Consider the following 16,460-nt stretch of genomic DNA (forward strand, 5'->3'; position numbering starts at 1 on the left):
TGTCATTCTTGGTTTTCTCAAATAAGTCACTGTGTCCTGGTCCCATGTCAGCAACTGGAAGTATTATTTTTTTTTCTTGCTTCTTTAAAATGTCCATTAGCTTGTTTCACTGTCATTTGATTCTTTCTCTTTGTGCTGAAGTGCAGGGGAAACAAATTCCCTTTAATTGAGGGTTCTTATTATGAGGATTTGCATTATTGCTTCTTTTTAACAAACACGATATTACAGAAACTGGTGATTAGTGTGATAGGAAGGAGTGTACATGCTATATGAGTCATTACATTCAACCCAACATGTTTAATGGTCTGTTATGCTGAGCAGAGAGCAGCAAGGAGCCTGCAGGGGGAAAGACAAGCCAAAAAGCTCAGAGACTCATTTTTTTCAAATTGTCTAACTTGCAAGCAGAGAGCTGTCACCATTCTCTGAACTGCAAATGAAGCAGCAACTCTGAGGACTTTCTTTTCTTCCTTTGACCAATGAGTGGGATGTGAGTTGAGCCATGTTGTTGAGGGATGTTCTGAAGTGATATGTTGAAGGTAGTGATGGTCGACTCTTGTGACCAGATAAATTCAGTGATGCATTAACATCTGATTTCATGCCTGGACAATGGAAAAGTAAGAGAGTTCGAGTTTATAAAGTCATAATGAAAACCCGCTGGGCTTGTTAAAAGGTTTGTTTTTAGCGGGGGGAATTAAAGTACAAAAGTATTGCACTGGGAGTCAGGAATCTTGGTTCTAGTTTTGGCTCAGCTTCTGTTTGGATGAAGCACTTCGGTCAAGATAGTTAACATAAACTGAGTTCAGCCTTGGTTTTCTCATCTGCCTAAAAGGCTTAGTAATTTCTATATCACAAGGTGATGTGAATATTGATAAAGGTTTGTGAAATGCAAGCAATGGCAAATGTAAGGAATTTGGTTATTGAGTAGTAGTATTATTGATAATAGTACTGTAGTTCCCATGAGCTGCCTAGAATTATAAAAGTATGTTCTCAGATGTTTTCCAGGAAAGTAAATGAAATTTCCCTCCACTCCCACCCTTGGCACCTGCAGCCTATTCTTCACACTGAAGCCAAAGTGATCTTCAAAAAAAATTGAAATCTGCTGCTATCACTCCCAATGCTTGGTGGCCTCCAGTGGATTCCCTCCAGTGGGGAGGGACTAGAGGGAATCCTCCAGTCACTGTTAGGACTGCAGCCAATGTTCTCAACATGACTAACAAGACTGTATACCATCTGGCCCAATTTTACATCTCTCTTTTCATCTCACAACATCTTTTCTTTTGCTGTCTAGGTTCTACCTACATTGCCTTCTTTCAGGAGCTCAGTGTACTGTACTCCTTCTCATCTCAGAACCATTGTACATGCTGTTCCTTTACCCTAGAATCCTCTTCCCCCTCTATTTCTTAACTCTCACCTCATGTGGTAGGCTGAGTAACGACCTCTCCCCTGCCCCCAAAGATGTCCATGTGCTAAACTCCAGAAGCTGTGAATATGTCATCTTACATGGTAAAAGGGACTTTACAGACGTGATTAAACATCTTGGGACGGAGAGATTACTCTCATTATCCAGGTGGAATCCAGTGTAATCACAAGGGTCCTTATAAGAGTGAAGAATGGGAATCACAGTGGTAACAGATGTGACTAGGGAGGCAAGAGGTTGGAGTGAATGTAAACAGTTACTATAGCATGAGGCAGTTTGCCAGTGGAGCACATGGGGAGAGCATCTGGGCCATTCTTGAGAATGCAGTCAGTGGAGACTTCTTACAGAAAATGACTCAAGTGGAGCTCTGATGTTTGCCTGAAGAGGTGGGGGCAGAGAATGTTCAAAGTTGCAGGGACAGCATGGGCATACATTCCTCAGGCAAAAGCTGTGAAGAGCACAGAATTCTGATGCGTGCAAATATTGATGCTTGAGAGTGGAGAAGAAATCAAGGGCCTTATGAGAAGTTTAGTGCTGTGAAAGGGGCTGTGGAAGGATTTTAAGCAGGGGAGAGAAAAGAGATTTTAATTATTGGGGGCAAGTGAGAGAAAAGGAGACAGTGGCTCTTTCAGTATTTGGCAAAGGGAAGACCTTGGTCTGAGAAGGGAAGTGGCAGTGAGAATGAAGCGAATTGACAGGTCCTGGCAATATTTAGGAGGTAGCCTCAGCAGGACTTGGACTGATAGGATATAGGGAGAGAGAGAGCCAAGGATTCCTCCTAGATTGTTAATTTGGAAAACTGAGGAGACTGTTGGTGATGCCATTGAGATAAGGAACAGGGGAGGAGGAATGCACTAAAAAGAAAAGTTATCTACTCAAAATGTCTGTAGTAAATAAGTACTTTTAAAAGAGGTTGCGGATTCAGCTTTAAGATAGACTAGCTAACCTGGAAGGTAGTTGGTAGCAGGGATTCTTGGTTGTGAATATGGTGTAGAGGGGTTAGATTCAGAGGACGGGATACTTCTGAGAAGGTTAAAATAGAATCAGGGTAATTATATCATGCATTTAAGTTTCCAAATTTATCTGCATTGTATTGGCTCAAGGAGATATAATTTCATAGTACACGTAAAACGTATCTTACATGTTTTAGCTGAACACAAACCCTGTAATGTTATGTAATTTCTACAGAAATAATATTGGAGACATAACATTTAAAATGAACAAGAAGATGTTGCTACTCTACCCTGAGCTGCTCAGTCCACTTCTCGAGTATTATATTTAGTTCTGGATGCCACAGATGAACAATAACATGGATAATCTTGAGAATATTCACAGGAGAGTATAAAGGATGGTGAAGCAGTTTTAAGCCATTGATGGAAAGAGATTTTTTGAGTAATTGGGATGTTTGCTGCAAAGAGAGACTTCCTGTTTGTAAGGGTATTGGGGAAGATGCATAATTATACCAAGACTGTCATCTGAAAGAAGGATTAATCTTATTCTATATTACACCAAGGAATAGAAGTGGAATTAATAGAAAAAGTTGACGTGGTCAAGGGGTTGAGAAGTTTTGAATAGATTGTCTTGAATAGAGTTTTGTGGAAGATTTGAAATAAGTGTTGAATAGAGTGGCAGAGTTCTATCGCACATAAAGGAAGACGACCAGTGAAATAATTAGTTTTTACAAAGGTGAAAGAGGTTGCCTCAATTCAATACCCTTGGAGGTTCATAAGTGGAAGTTTATGTTCAGTATCCGAAGGCTCACTGGACTAAATGACTTGATGTCTCTTTTGTGCCTGAAGGCCACTAGTTATGTTGAGGATGAGGATCTGGGTATACCAGTCTGCTCAGACAGGGGTTCTCAGGACTGGGGGCAGGGGTGAGGAAATAGCAACGGCTGCCAAGTCCATGCATCCACAACTCTTATCTTGTCTCTACTAGAAGCCAAAGGGGAATGGGGTGGCAGTGTCCATAAATGTGTCTGCTTGCCATCTGTAGTTGAGCTGAGTGAACTATGACCATGTGCTGAATAGTTATGTGGGAGGAAGGATGATAGAGCTGAGCAACCTGGGGTGGATGAGTCCCAGGGATGGTCTTGATTGATCCCTCTCATCACTTAAAAAAATGGAGTATCCTGGAAACTTAATGATGGAAAGTACCTTACCTTAGAGGTCAGCTTCCCAGGTGACTTCTGATCCAGACTCTGCTGGGAATGACAGTGGCTTCCCAGAGGTAGGAGGTACTGAAATGATTCAGTATGATTGAAGAGTCTTGAATTTTAAAAATGCTGTTATGCTTTGGATAAAATTTCAGTATGTACACAATTAAAGTCAGTCAGGAAATACCTTTCCTGTTTTGTGGAATGTATGACACATATATAGACACAGTCCCTGTGTGCTTAGTAATACAAAAACATTTGCATCTTTAAATGTATTTGCTTGATTTGTATGGACTTTCCTTGGTTTCTGTCAGCCCCCTAAAATAATATTTTACCAGGAGAAACTGGGGAGCAGATGCAGAGATTTTTCTCCTCCCTGGACCCTGGAAACAATGCATTGTTCCACAAAAGACAGAATTGAATTTATTGTCTGTTGCTGAAGGGATCAGCCATTTCTTTCTAAGAACTGCCATGGTGACATATTTCCCCTCATTTATACTGGAAAATGGGACATTTCCTTGTAAGAGAGGTTGAAAACAATTGATCTGGAATTTTGAAAAAGGTGGAAAATGAACTAACCTCTCTCCCTCTCTCCCTCCCTCTCTTTCCCTTGCCCTCCCTTCTTCCTGCATTTTGACAGTTTGTGTGTAGGTAAGGAATATTGCAGCGTTAGGGAGGCTAATTAAAATCAATTATAGCCTGACTGACCTGTCACCACAATTGAATTACCAAAAGAACAGTGGAGCATATTTGGAAACAGTTTCTTCTAGAGCACATAAGCCCGATTTGGCCACATTTTATTTTAGGGATCTCAGTACAGTAATCACTTAGCTGCATTGTCACTTAGTTGTACCTCATCTCTTAATATATTTATTTTTCTACAGTAGGATCCTGCTGTTAGAAAATTTAAAAGGAGGTAAGGAAGGCATAAGGAACAAAATGGAAGGGAAGATAGGGAAGTCAGAGATGCCTTAGATTAATTGGAATTGAATAGATTTTTATAGGGCTTACCTTTCATTATTATTCTGTTTATCATGTAGTTTGGAGAGTCTTCAAATTCATTAGCATGACATAAGGAGCCCTTGTCTCATTGTTGTCTCATATTTCTCCAGCCTCATTTCTCAACATCACACAGTTCATTCCAGCCACACCAATACTATTTCTATACTAGTTCAGAAAAATTCTCCAGACTAACTGGTGTAGCTTTTCCCCCCATTCTTCTTTTTTTTTTGGCGGTATGCGGGCCTCTCACTGTTGTGGCCTCTTCTGTTGCGGAGCACAGGCTCCGGACACGCAGGCTCAGCGGCCATGGCTCACGGGCCCAGCCGCTCCACGCATGTGGGATCCTCCCGGACCGGGGCACGAACCCGTGTCCCCTGCATCGGCAGGCGGACTCTCAACCACTGCGCCACCAGGGAAGCCCCCCCGCCATGCTTCTTGATTGCTACATAATAGTCCATGATGTGAATGCTCCACAATTTATTCAATTATTCCCTTATTAATGGGTGTTTGATTTCAGTTTTTGTCACTACAAACAAAATTGCAGGAAGCATCCTTCTACACGTATAGTTATGCATTTGTGGTTCTAGACAATTCCAGGAGTGGGGTTTCTGGGCATAGGATATGTGAATTTTTACTTTTAACAGATATTATCACCTCACTTTCCAAAAACTGGTAACATTTCATGAAACACAAACAGTTTAATAAAGGATGATCTCCTTCATGTTATCACCAAAAATAATTATTGTAGCTCTTTTCCATTCTTGTCAGCTTGATAAGGGTATAAAGTGAATTAATCTACATTTTCCTGGGTTTTAGGAAATTTGACTATTTTTATAACTTTTTTGCCATTTGGATTTGCTTTTTAGTGAAATACCTATTCAAGTCCTTTGCCTGTTTTTGTACTGAATTTTCTTTTTCTTGTCAGTTTATAAGAGTTATTTGTGTATGATAGATATTACCTCTACATTACAAATTTTCCCAATCATTTGTCAACTGGATGTTTACATTATATTTTGCCATACAGATTAAAAAAAATTTCTATATAGACAATTATTTCTCTATTTTTCTTCTTAATTTTTATTAAAGTATAGTTGACATATAACATTAGTTTCAGGTGTACAACAGTGATTCAACATTTATATACCTTACAAATTTGTCACCATGGTAAGTTTAGTAACGCTCTGTGATCATGCCAAGTTATTGCAATATTATTGACTATATTCCCAATGTTGTACAGTATATTCCCGTGACATTTATTTTATAATTGGATGTTTGTACCTCTTAATCCCCTTTACCTATCTCACCCAACCCCCCCGTGCCCCTCCCCTCTGGCAACCACCCGTTTGTTCTCTGTATCTATGAGTCTGTTTCTGTTTTGTTTGTTCATTTGTTCTGTTTTTTAGATTCCACATATAAGTGAAATCATACGGTATTTGTCTTTGTCTGACTTATTTCACTTAGCATGATACCCTCTAGGTCCATCCATATTGTCGAAAACGGCAAGATTTCATTCTTTTTTATGGTAATATTCCATTGTATATATATATACCACATCTTCTTTATCGATTCATCTGTTGATGGACACTTAGGTTACTTTCACATCTGGCTATTGTGAATAGTGCTGCAATGAACATAGGGGTGGACATATCTTTTCAAGGTAGGATTTTTGTTTTCTTCAGATAAATACTGAGGAGTGGGATTGCTAGATCATAGGGCAGTTCTATTTTTAATATTTTGAGGACCCTGTATACTGTTTTTCATGGTGGATGCACCAGTTTACACTCCCACCAACAGTGCGTGAGAGTTCTCTATTCTTCACATCCTCACCAACATTTGTTTATTGTTGTCTTTTTGATAATAGCCGTTTTGACACGTGTGAGGTGATATCTCATTGTGCTTTTGATTTGTACTTCCCTAATGATGAGTGATACTGAGCATCTTTTCATGTGTCTGTTGGCCATTTGTATGTTTTCCTTGGAAAAAACTCTATTCAGCTTCTCTGACCATTTTTAGATCAGATTCTTTGTTTTTTTACTATTGAGTTGTGTGAGTTCTTTATGTATTTTGGATATTAACCCATTATCAGATATATCATTTGCAAATACCCTCTCCCATTAGGTAGGTTGCCTTTTTGTTTTGCTCATGGTTTCCTTTGCTGTGCAAAAGTTTTTAAGTTTAATTGGGTCCCATTTGTTTATTTTTGTTTTTATTTTTGTTACTCTAGGAGATGGATTCAAAAAGATATTGCTGTGATTTATGCCAAAGAATGTTCTGCCTGTGTTTTCCTCTAGAAGTTTTACAGTATCTGCTCTTACATTTACATCTTTAATCCAATCTGAGTTTATTTTTGTGTGGTGTAAGAGAATATTCTAATTTCATTCTTTTACCTGTAGCTGACCAGTTTTCCCAGCACCACGTATTGAAGAGACTGTCTTTTCTCCATTGTATATTCTTGCCTCCTTTGTTGTAGATTAATTGACCATAGATGCCTGGGTTTATTTCTGGGCTTTGTAGACTGTTCCATTGATCTATGTGTCTGTTTTTGTGCCAGTACTATACTATTTTGATGACTATAGTTTTGTAGTATAGTCTGAAGTCAGGGAGCCTGATTCCTCCAACTCCATTTTTCTTTCTCAAGATTGCTTTGGCTATTTGGGGTCTTTCATGTTTCCATACAAATTGTAAAATTTTCTGTTCTAGTTCTGTGAAAAATACCATTGGTAATTTCATAAGGATTGCATTGAATCTGTAGATTACTTTGGGCAGTATAGGCATTTTGACAATATTGATTCTTCCAATCCAAGGACACAGTATATCTTTCCATCTGTTTGTGTCATCTTTGATTTCTTTCATCAGAGTCTTATAGTTTTTGGAGTACAGACCTTTTGCCTACTTAGGTAGGTTTATTCCTAGGTATTTTATTCTTTTTGATGTGATGGTAAATGGGATTGTTTCCTTAATTTCTCTTTCTGATCTTTCATTGTTAGTGTATAGAAATACAACAGATTTCTGTCTATTTATACTGCATCCTGCAACTTTACTGAATTCATTGATGACCTCTAGTAGTTTTCTAGTAGCATCTTTAGGATTTTCTATGTACAATATCATGTCATCTGCAAACAGTGACAGTTTTACTTCTTTTCCAATTTGTATTCCTTTTGTTTCTTTTTCTTCTCTGATTGCTGTGGCTAGGACTTCCAAGACTATGTTGAATAAAAGTGGTGAAAGTGGATATCCTTATCTTATTCCTGATCTTAGAGGAAATGCTTTCAGCTTTTCACTGTTGAGTACGATGTTAGCTGTGGGTTTGTCATATATGGCCTTTATTATGTTGAGGTAGGTTCCCTCTATGCTCACTTTCTGGAGAGTTTTTATCATGAATGGCTGTTGAATTTTGTCAGATATTTTTTCTGCATTTATCGAGATAATCATATGATTTTTATTCTTTGTTTTGTTAATGTGGTGTTTTATGTTGATTGATTTGCACATATTGAATCATCCTTGCATCCCTGGAATAAATCTCACTTGGTCATGGTGTATTTAATATATTGTTGAATTTGGTTTGCTAATATTTTATTGAGGATTTTTTCATCTATGTTCATCAGTGATATTGGACTGTAATTTTCCTTTTTTTTAGTGTCTTTATCTGGTTTTGGTATTAAGGTAATGCTGGCTTTGTAGAATGACTTTGGGAGCATTCCTTTCTCTTTTTTTTTTTTCAAATAGTTTGAGAGGGATAAGTATTAGCTCTTTAAATGTTTGGTATAATTCACCTGTGAAGTCATGTGGTCCTGGACTTTTGTTTGTTGGGAGTTTGTTGATTACTGATACAATTTCATTACTAGTAATCGGTCTGTTCAGATTTTCTATTTCTTCCTGATTCAGTCTTGGGAGATTGCATGTTTCTAGGAATTTACCCATTTTTTTAAGTTGTCCAGTTCATTGGCACACAATTATTTGTATAATCTCTTATGATCCTTTGTATTTCTGTGGTGTAATTTATAACTTCTCTTTCATTTCTGATTTTATTTATTTGGATCTCTCTCTTTTATTCTTGATGAATTTGCTAAAGGTTGATCAATTTTGTTTATCTTTTCAAGGAACCAGCTCTCAGTTTCACTGATCTTTTCTATTGGTTTTAGTCTTTATTTAGTTTATTTCCACTCTGTGCTTTATTATTTCTTTCCTTCTATTAACTTTGGACTTTGTTAGTTCTTCTTTTTCTAGTTTTTTTAGGTTTCAGGTTAGATTCTCTATTTGAGATTTTGTTATTGTTTTCTGAGATAGGGCTGTATTTCTATAACCTTCCATCTTAGAAGTTCTTTTTCTATATCCCTTAGATTTTGGAACATTGCATTTCCATTTTCATTTGTCTCAAGATTTTTTTCATTTTCTCTTTGTTTTCTTTGTTGACCCATTCATTGTTTAGTAGCATGTTGTTTAGCTAACATGTGTTTGTGCTTTTTGTAGTTTTTATTCTTATAGTTGATTTCTAGTCCTCTATTCTGCTGTTGATTCCCTCTAGTGTTTTCTAATTCACTTATTGTATTCCTCAGTTGTGATTGGTTCTTTTTTATATTTCCTATCTCTTTGTTGAAGCTCTCACTGAGCTCATTCTTCTCCCAAGTTGGACAAGTTTGTTTATGACTATTACTTTGAACTCTTTATCTGGTAAATTGCTTATCTACATTTCACTTAGTTCTTTTATGAGGATTTTGTCTTGTTCTTTCATCTGGAAGGTATTCCTTCATCTCCTTTTCTTAACTCTCTGTGCTTGGTTCTTTGAAGTAGGTATATCAGCTATGTGTCCTGGTCTTAAAAGAGTGGCCTTATATAGAAGATGTCCTTTGGAGCCCAGTGGTGCAGTCACCCATCACCTCCAGATCCAGGTACTCCAGGGGTATGCCGTGTGGGCTGCATGTACCCTCCTGTTGTGGTTGGGCCATGATTGCTGCAGGTGTGCTGGTGGGCAGGAGTTGTTCCAGATCAGCTAGCTGTGGAGGGCTGGCTGTGACTGCTGCAGATGCCCTGGTGGGCAGGATTAGTTCCTTGCCTGGCTGTCTTTGAGTCCTGGCTGTGACTGCTACGGACATGCTGGTGGGCAGGGATGACTCGACCTGGCTGGCTGGGAGGTCTGGCAGTGACTGCTGCAGGCATGCTGATGTGCGGGGCTTGCCTCCTGAAAAGGAAGATGGTTGGGAGGGGTACTCCTGCCTGCTGAGGCCACCTGCTGGGTGAGGTGGGGTTGGCCCCCTAGGGAGGGAGCTGCTTTGGGAGGGCACTGGTGCCAGCTACCACTGTCTTTTATTTCCTTTAAAAATGTCTTCCAGCTTTTAAATCTTGATTAAAAGTCTTCCCTTGCTCTTAATTTGACCATGTAGCTTTCTAGATATTCTTGCAATATTTTTGTCTATCTTCTTAGCCAGTTTTGCCAGTTTAATTTGTTAGGCAAACTTCATTATCTCCATTGAATTAAATAGTATATTTATCATGTATTAAATTTTTATGTATCCTGGAATTATTCTCTATTCCTATGCCAGTGTCATTCAGATTTGATTAAAGTTTTGGGCTTTATGATATTTTCTGATATCTGTTTGGGTCAGTCTTCTCTCAGTGTTAATCATGTTACATTTGTATGTTAATTTTAAGATGCTTAATGGTTTTAACTCTTCTCATCCAAGAGTGACGATGTGTTTTTAAAATATATTCAGATCTTGATTTAAGTACTTTAGTAATATTTTATTATTTTATTCACATGGATCCTGTCTTTCTTGCTAAATATATTCCTATACATTTTAAAGGAAATGGAATATTTTTGTTTCTATTTTCATTTATTGGCACTTATTATAATAAGATTATTTTCTGAAAATACATATTTATCTTATACCCATCCATAAAATTAAAAAAAATAATTCTAGGAGTTTTAAAAAAATGAAATATCTTATTTTTGTCCTTGACTGATAATTTGACCTATTACATAATTCTGCTCACCTTGGACTACCTGCAGTGGGAGAGCAAGTTCTTTGAGCACTTCATTGAGGGTGGGTGGACCATCAAGGACTTCTGCCAGCATGAGGTGGAGGCCATGTGCAAGGAGAGCGACCACATCCACATCATTGTGCTGGCCCAGGTGCTCAGTGTCTCCATCCAGGTGGAGTACGTGGACCGTGGCGATGGTGGCACCACCAACCCCCACATCTTCCCCAAGGGCTCTGAGCCCAAGGTCTACCTTCTCTACCAGCCTGGACACTATGATATCCTCTACAAATACTCTTCGTTGCAGCGCACAGGCTTCTCATTGCGGTGGCTTCTCTTGTTGTGGAGCACAGGCTCTAGGTGCGCGGGCTTCAGTAGTTGTGGCGCGGGCTCAGTAGCTGTGGCTTGCGGGCTCTAGAGTGCAGGCTCAGTAGTTGTGGCGCACGGGCTTAGATGCTCTATGGCATGTGGGATCTTCCCAGACCAGGGCTCGAACCCATGTCCCCTACGTTGGCAGGCAAATTCTTAACCACTGCGCCACCAGGGGAGCCTCCTCTTTCTTTTTTTTTTTTTTTTTTTTTTAATTTGACCTATTACAGAATTCTAGATTGGAATTACTTTTCCTTGTAACTTTGATGGTCTTTGTTCTTTTGTCTTCAAGCACTCCATGTGGCTGATAAACCTGATTACCAGTCGGATTCTCATTTCTTCATAGGTAAATTTTATTTTTTCTCTGAGAAAACTTTTCGGGTTTTTCCCTTTATCTGTAGTGTTCTGGAATTTTATAGGTTTTGATATGTCATTTATTTTGCTGGAAATGGATCATTTCAATTTAGAAATTTCTCTTTTCTTCAGCTCTATAAATTTTCTTTTTTAAAAAGATATTTTGTCATGTCCTCCATCTTTTTATTGTTCTTATTGTTCTTATAATCTTGAACTATTCTTATTCTAACTTTAAGTGTCCTGAGTTGATTCCCTATGTCTGTATATATTTTTTTCTTTTCTATTTTCTAGAAACATGAATCTGGGCATAGCCGCCTGACCCAAACACTTGCATAGCCACCCTGCATCCCTCATGTAACATAAGCAAGAATACATGTTTATTGTAAACCACTGAGATTTAGGGGTTGTTTGTCACATAGCAAAAGATGAATAAGATAATCTATACATTTCTGTGTCTTTTTACAATATATACTGTTAGGTTCATTACCTTTTAAATTCTTTAATATAGTTTTCTATTTTTTGAATTGCTTCTTTTTTCATAATAGTCTGTGTTTTTATTTCTGTGGATTTCTTTAGTTTCTCTGAGGACACTAGATTTTTAAAGTTCATCTTTTTGTGAATTATATCCATTTGTCTCGTGGTCTTCAGTTCTGACAATTTATAAATATACAAATAGAGTTGAAAGTAAAAGGTTTAAAAAAGATAGAGCATGAAAACTGTAAGCATAAGAAAGTAAGCATAAGAATGTGGCCATATCAATACCAGACAAAGTAGCTTTCAACCCCAGAGTACTGTAAGAGATAAAGGAGACATTTCATCACAATAAAAAGGTCCACCCGAAGATATGATAGAGAGATGTTTTTTTCCCACACTCTCTGGCAAGAGATGGATACTTTGTTTTCCTAATCTTTCACTAAGGATGGTGCCCCTTCACAGCTATCACAGGTACTGCTTTGGGTTTATTTATAGGCCTAAGGTCTCTTCTCTGTGTGACCATTAGTCCTGGTTTTTCTACGTTCCCTCCATTACCACTTGCTGGCCGGAAGTGCCAACTTGTGAATTTACTTACCACTCATTTTACAGTATAGGGCTAAATTTTTTGGTCTTTGTGAAATTCCCTTGCTGTCTTTTGAGACCGTATTTGTTGTAATTCATCTCACATCAATATAGTTTTCAGTGGGAAGGGTTTTCAGAATATTTAGTTTAGTACACTGCCTTAAGGGAAAGTCCTATCTTGCCTTTTAAACTCCAGTTTCACCATTTACTGGTGACCTTGGACAAATTCATCTCAATGATTTTTAACTTCTTCACCTATGAAAGAGGACAGTAATATCTACCTCGTAGTATTGTGTCAGAGGTACTATAGTATGTATTAAAAATGTTTAGCAAAGTGTATGACACATAACAAGTACCCTATAAGTGGTACTTATTCTTTTTTCTCCTTTGGTTTATATTATCAGTAAAAATGAGGGGTTCAGTAAATCTATATTGAATAAAGTGGAATCATAAAACATTCTGCTATAGGAGTTGGCAAATGACTGTTTGCAGGCTGGACACCTGTGTTTTTAATTAAAGTTTTATTGGAACATAGTCATGCCCATTAGTGTATTGTCTAGCATTGCTATCTCATTACAATGGCGGATCAAATAGTTGCAACAGAGACCAACGCAACCTTAAAATACTTACAATCTGTGTTTGAAGAAGTTTGCCTGTCCTTGTAGTATTTAGGAACAATGACTTTTCAAGACTGAGCTCACTGCTAAGCCTCCTAAAGACTTGTATATATCTGCATTAGATCTTCTATTATACTATCTGGCATTTACTTTTTAAACTAATTACCTTAATTACTTCCCCCTCATTCCCTCATTAGCCTCCAAGCTTTCAGTTGTCCTAAACCCTCTATATCCCACCAACTCCTCAAATATTGGGTTGGCTAAAATGTTTGTTCGGGTTTTTCTGTAAGATGTTATGGAAAAACCTGAACGAACTGTTTGGCCAACCCATAGAACACTTCTCAACTATCCTTTTGTATCCTCTAAGATTAACTGCTTTTTTTTTTTTTTTTTTTTTTTTGCTAGATCTCTTCTTTTAAATTATCATATTATCTTTATAACTTTTATTTCTTCTCCTTTATTTTACTTTTTTTGCTTCAAACAAAAACAAAATTCCCCCAATAAAATAATACACGTGTTCAACCAGTTTCCTAATTGTGTCAAGTCTTTTCTAAGCTGGCTGTCATTCTTGAATCTGTTGACCTCCTTTTTATTTTTACTGCTACTGCCCTAGCTTACATATTTGTTTCATCATGTTTGGATGTCTTTCCTAATCTGGGCTCACATTTCCATTTCATCCTTATTTCCCACTGTACTCTTTATATACTTTAAGCTCTTTATTATTGAGTTTCTACAGACACTTCCTTGCCTTCCATACCTCCTTGCCTTTATTTGCATGATTGAACCTGGAGGTCTGTCAACCTTTTCATTTCTCTGTCCATCCCTGCTCATCCCTCAAGGCTTAACTCAAACTCTCTCTCTTCCTAGATTTATTTCACTAACTCTCCAAGCAGAATTTCCTTCCTGCTTTCAATAACCAGTGCTCCTCTAATACATTAGAGTGCTGACCCTATTCTTAATAAGTTTTTTAAACGTATGTCTCTATACCACTAGATTATAATACACTTGAGGGTAAGTCTGACATCTCTCTTATCTTTGTGCTTAGTGTGGTGCCTGGCACAAAAGCATATCCCATAAGGTCTGTTAAATAAAGGAGCAAATTTAAATACATTCTAAATAACTTCAATCAAATTGTGGATAATTGCTCAGGCATACTTTTTGGGTTTGATGACACAGAAAAACAACCACAGCCACCCACACAAACCCTCTGGATGCTTGGACAGAGCTATTGCTGACCTTGTATGGCAAATTTTTATATCCATAATAATCCTGAGCAAGCAGCTCTTTGAAAATTTCTTTCTTCTTTAGGGAGTGAGTAAACCAAAGATATTAATTGTGAAAATGCAGAGAAAGTCATAATCTGTAGAATGATGGTTTAAAAATCTCGAACTTCGGCTAAAAATAAGTAGTTTACTCAGAAACAGTTTTTTTCTACTCATCTTGAATTGTATAAAAACCTCATGATCAAAGAGTCAGCTAATCATTGTCCCTTGAAGAGTGCATGGCATTTGGTTATATAACACACTATCATCTTTACAAAGAACGTGTCGATAAACACCATGGGTCAATCTAATACCCATAAACTTTGATAAAAAAAAGTCTAGATCTTATAGGAAGTCTGTAGGAATGAAGGTTACACAAAACTCATTTCCTGTATCAGTTACTCTGACTGTAAAAATAACTTCACGAGCTCTCACTAGAGGGCTAGAAAACAAACAGTGGAGGCTCTGGAAGTGGTGGGCATGAGAAACAATACAGTATTTGTGCTTCTGGCTACCAGACTCCTAAGAGCTCCAGCCAGGACACCATGCCCAGGAGAGATTGTGACTTTGGGTAAGCTTCCTGGGGAAGGTGAGCCGAGTTTAGGGTGGGCTGATAGACCCCACCATGAAGCCTAGTTCTTTGGGGATGCATGGATGACCTTCTGGTTGGTTTTTGGTTTGAGCTCACTGGAAGTAATCTGACCTCAGAGTGTACTACCATCAGTAACTACAATGAAGTATGATTAAGTATAAAAGTAGAATCATTTGTAAAATGCAATGAGAATGCTAAACTCATTTTTTCAGTTGAGGAAATCAAGGCTAAGTATCTTTCCAGGGTGATCTAGCTAATAAATATCAGGGCCAGGATTTGAACACAGTTCTGTTTTACTTGTACATGTGTTTTTAATCAGTATGTGATTCCACATTTCTGAGACATCTATCTATATTTGTATGTGGTGTGTATATCACATATATAAACACGTATGTGTTTGTATACATATACACTCACACATATATATTATTTGCAATATGTGGTAAAAATTTAAGGGGCTCCGCACACATGGAGAACTCAGGAATCTTTGATCTATATTTATGGTTAAGGAGTCTGTATTATTTGACTATTGCCGTGTAACAAATTACCCCAAAACTTAATGGCTTAAGACAGCAACCGTTTATCATTTCATAGTTTCTTTGGGTCAGAAATCTGGGAATGGCTTAATCAGATATTTCTGGCTCAAGCTTTCTCATGAGATTGCGATCAAGCTTTTGATTGGGGTTGTGATCTTGTCTAGAGTATGGCATGTGAGGGGTTTCTGCTTCCAGCTCACTTGTGTGGTTGTTGGCAAGCTGCAGTCTTTCACCACATAGCTCTCTTCACAGGGTTGCTCCACTACATGACAGTCTGGCAAGCAATCTAAGAAAAAGCAAGTGAGAGCACCCCAAGACAATCTTTGGAAGTGGCATACTATTATTTCTGCTATAATCTATTCATTAGAAGTGAGTTATTAAGTCCAACCCTCATTCAAGGGGAGGAGAATTACTTAAAAGCATGAATAGCAGAAGGTGTGGATTATTGAGCCATCTTGTTTGCTTACCATAGGAGATGTTCCTTAGTCTTTTTTATTGTAGTTTTGTTTTGTTTTCAATTCTGTTTATTTTTTTCAAGTCTGTCTTGAAAGTACAACCAGTGTGATTAATTGTGCCTTAAACAAAATCAGTGTCTAAACAAATTCAGTATCCAAATACATCTTCACCAGTGAAATTAGGGAAAAGGGGAGGAATTTCAAAACACAGACCAGGAAACAATCACAAAATATAGGTTTAATTACTACTGTTAAACTTAAAAAAAAAAATTAAAAAAAAAACTACCAAGAAAACAAACATAAGTACTTGAGTAAGTCTTGCTATTCTGAATAATGTAACATCTTTTCTAAATTGTATAAACACAGTAGAAGTTTTAGAACACACAGACACTTAGGAAAAGAAAGACTAGTTCCTTGGGAATGACTATCCAGTTTGATACAATTACTTCAGGATAACAGAAGCGGAAACTTCCTTACAATTAGATTTTATCATCAGCCTTTTCTAAGACCATGTTCAGGCTCCTGGGCTCAGTGTTACTTGCGTTTAGGGTATTGAGGAATCACTACTGCAGGCATCAGACATAAATAATGCAATATGGCATTGCATCTTATCATTTTAGGCAATCCTCACAGATATTATTTGTTTCTAGTGATGGATCTGTAAGTGTA

At 37.6% G+C, this 16,460-nt stretch overlaps 1 protein-coding gene across 14 annotated transcripts in view; it reads left to right on the top strand.

Moving 5' to 3' along the window:
• The window catches only part of LOC307185908 (uncharacterized protein), a 390,038-nt gene that overhangs the window by 199,962 nt on the left and 173,616 nt on the right, over positions 1-16,460 (top strand). The window contains exon 5 of one of the 14 annotated variants that reach the window (XM_079920469.1): positions 11,212-11,238. The exons of the other annotated variants lie outside the window; for them this stretch is intronic. The gene's annotated coding sequence lies outside the window, so the exon portion shown is untranslated. Of the gene's footprint in view, positions 1-11,211; positions 11,239-16,460 lie in introns of those variants that run through there. 14 annotated transcript variants of the gene reach the window in all.

The sequence above is a fragment of the Stenella coeruleoalba genome, assembly GCF_951394435.1.
Source record: "Stenella coeruleoalba genome assembly, chromosome: 4".
NCBI classification, from domain to species: Eukaryota; Metazoa; Chordata; class Mammalia; order Artiodactyla; family Delphinidae; genus Stenella; species Stenella coeruleoalba.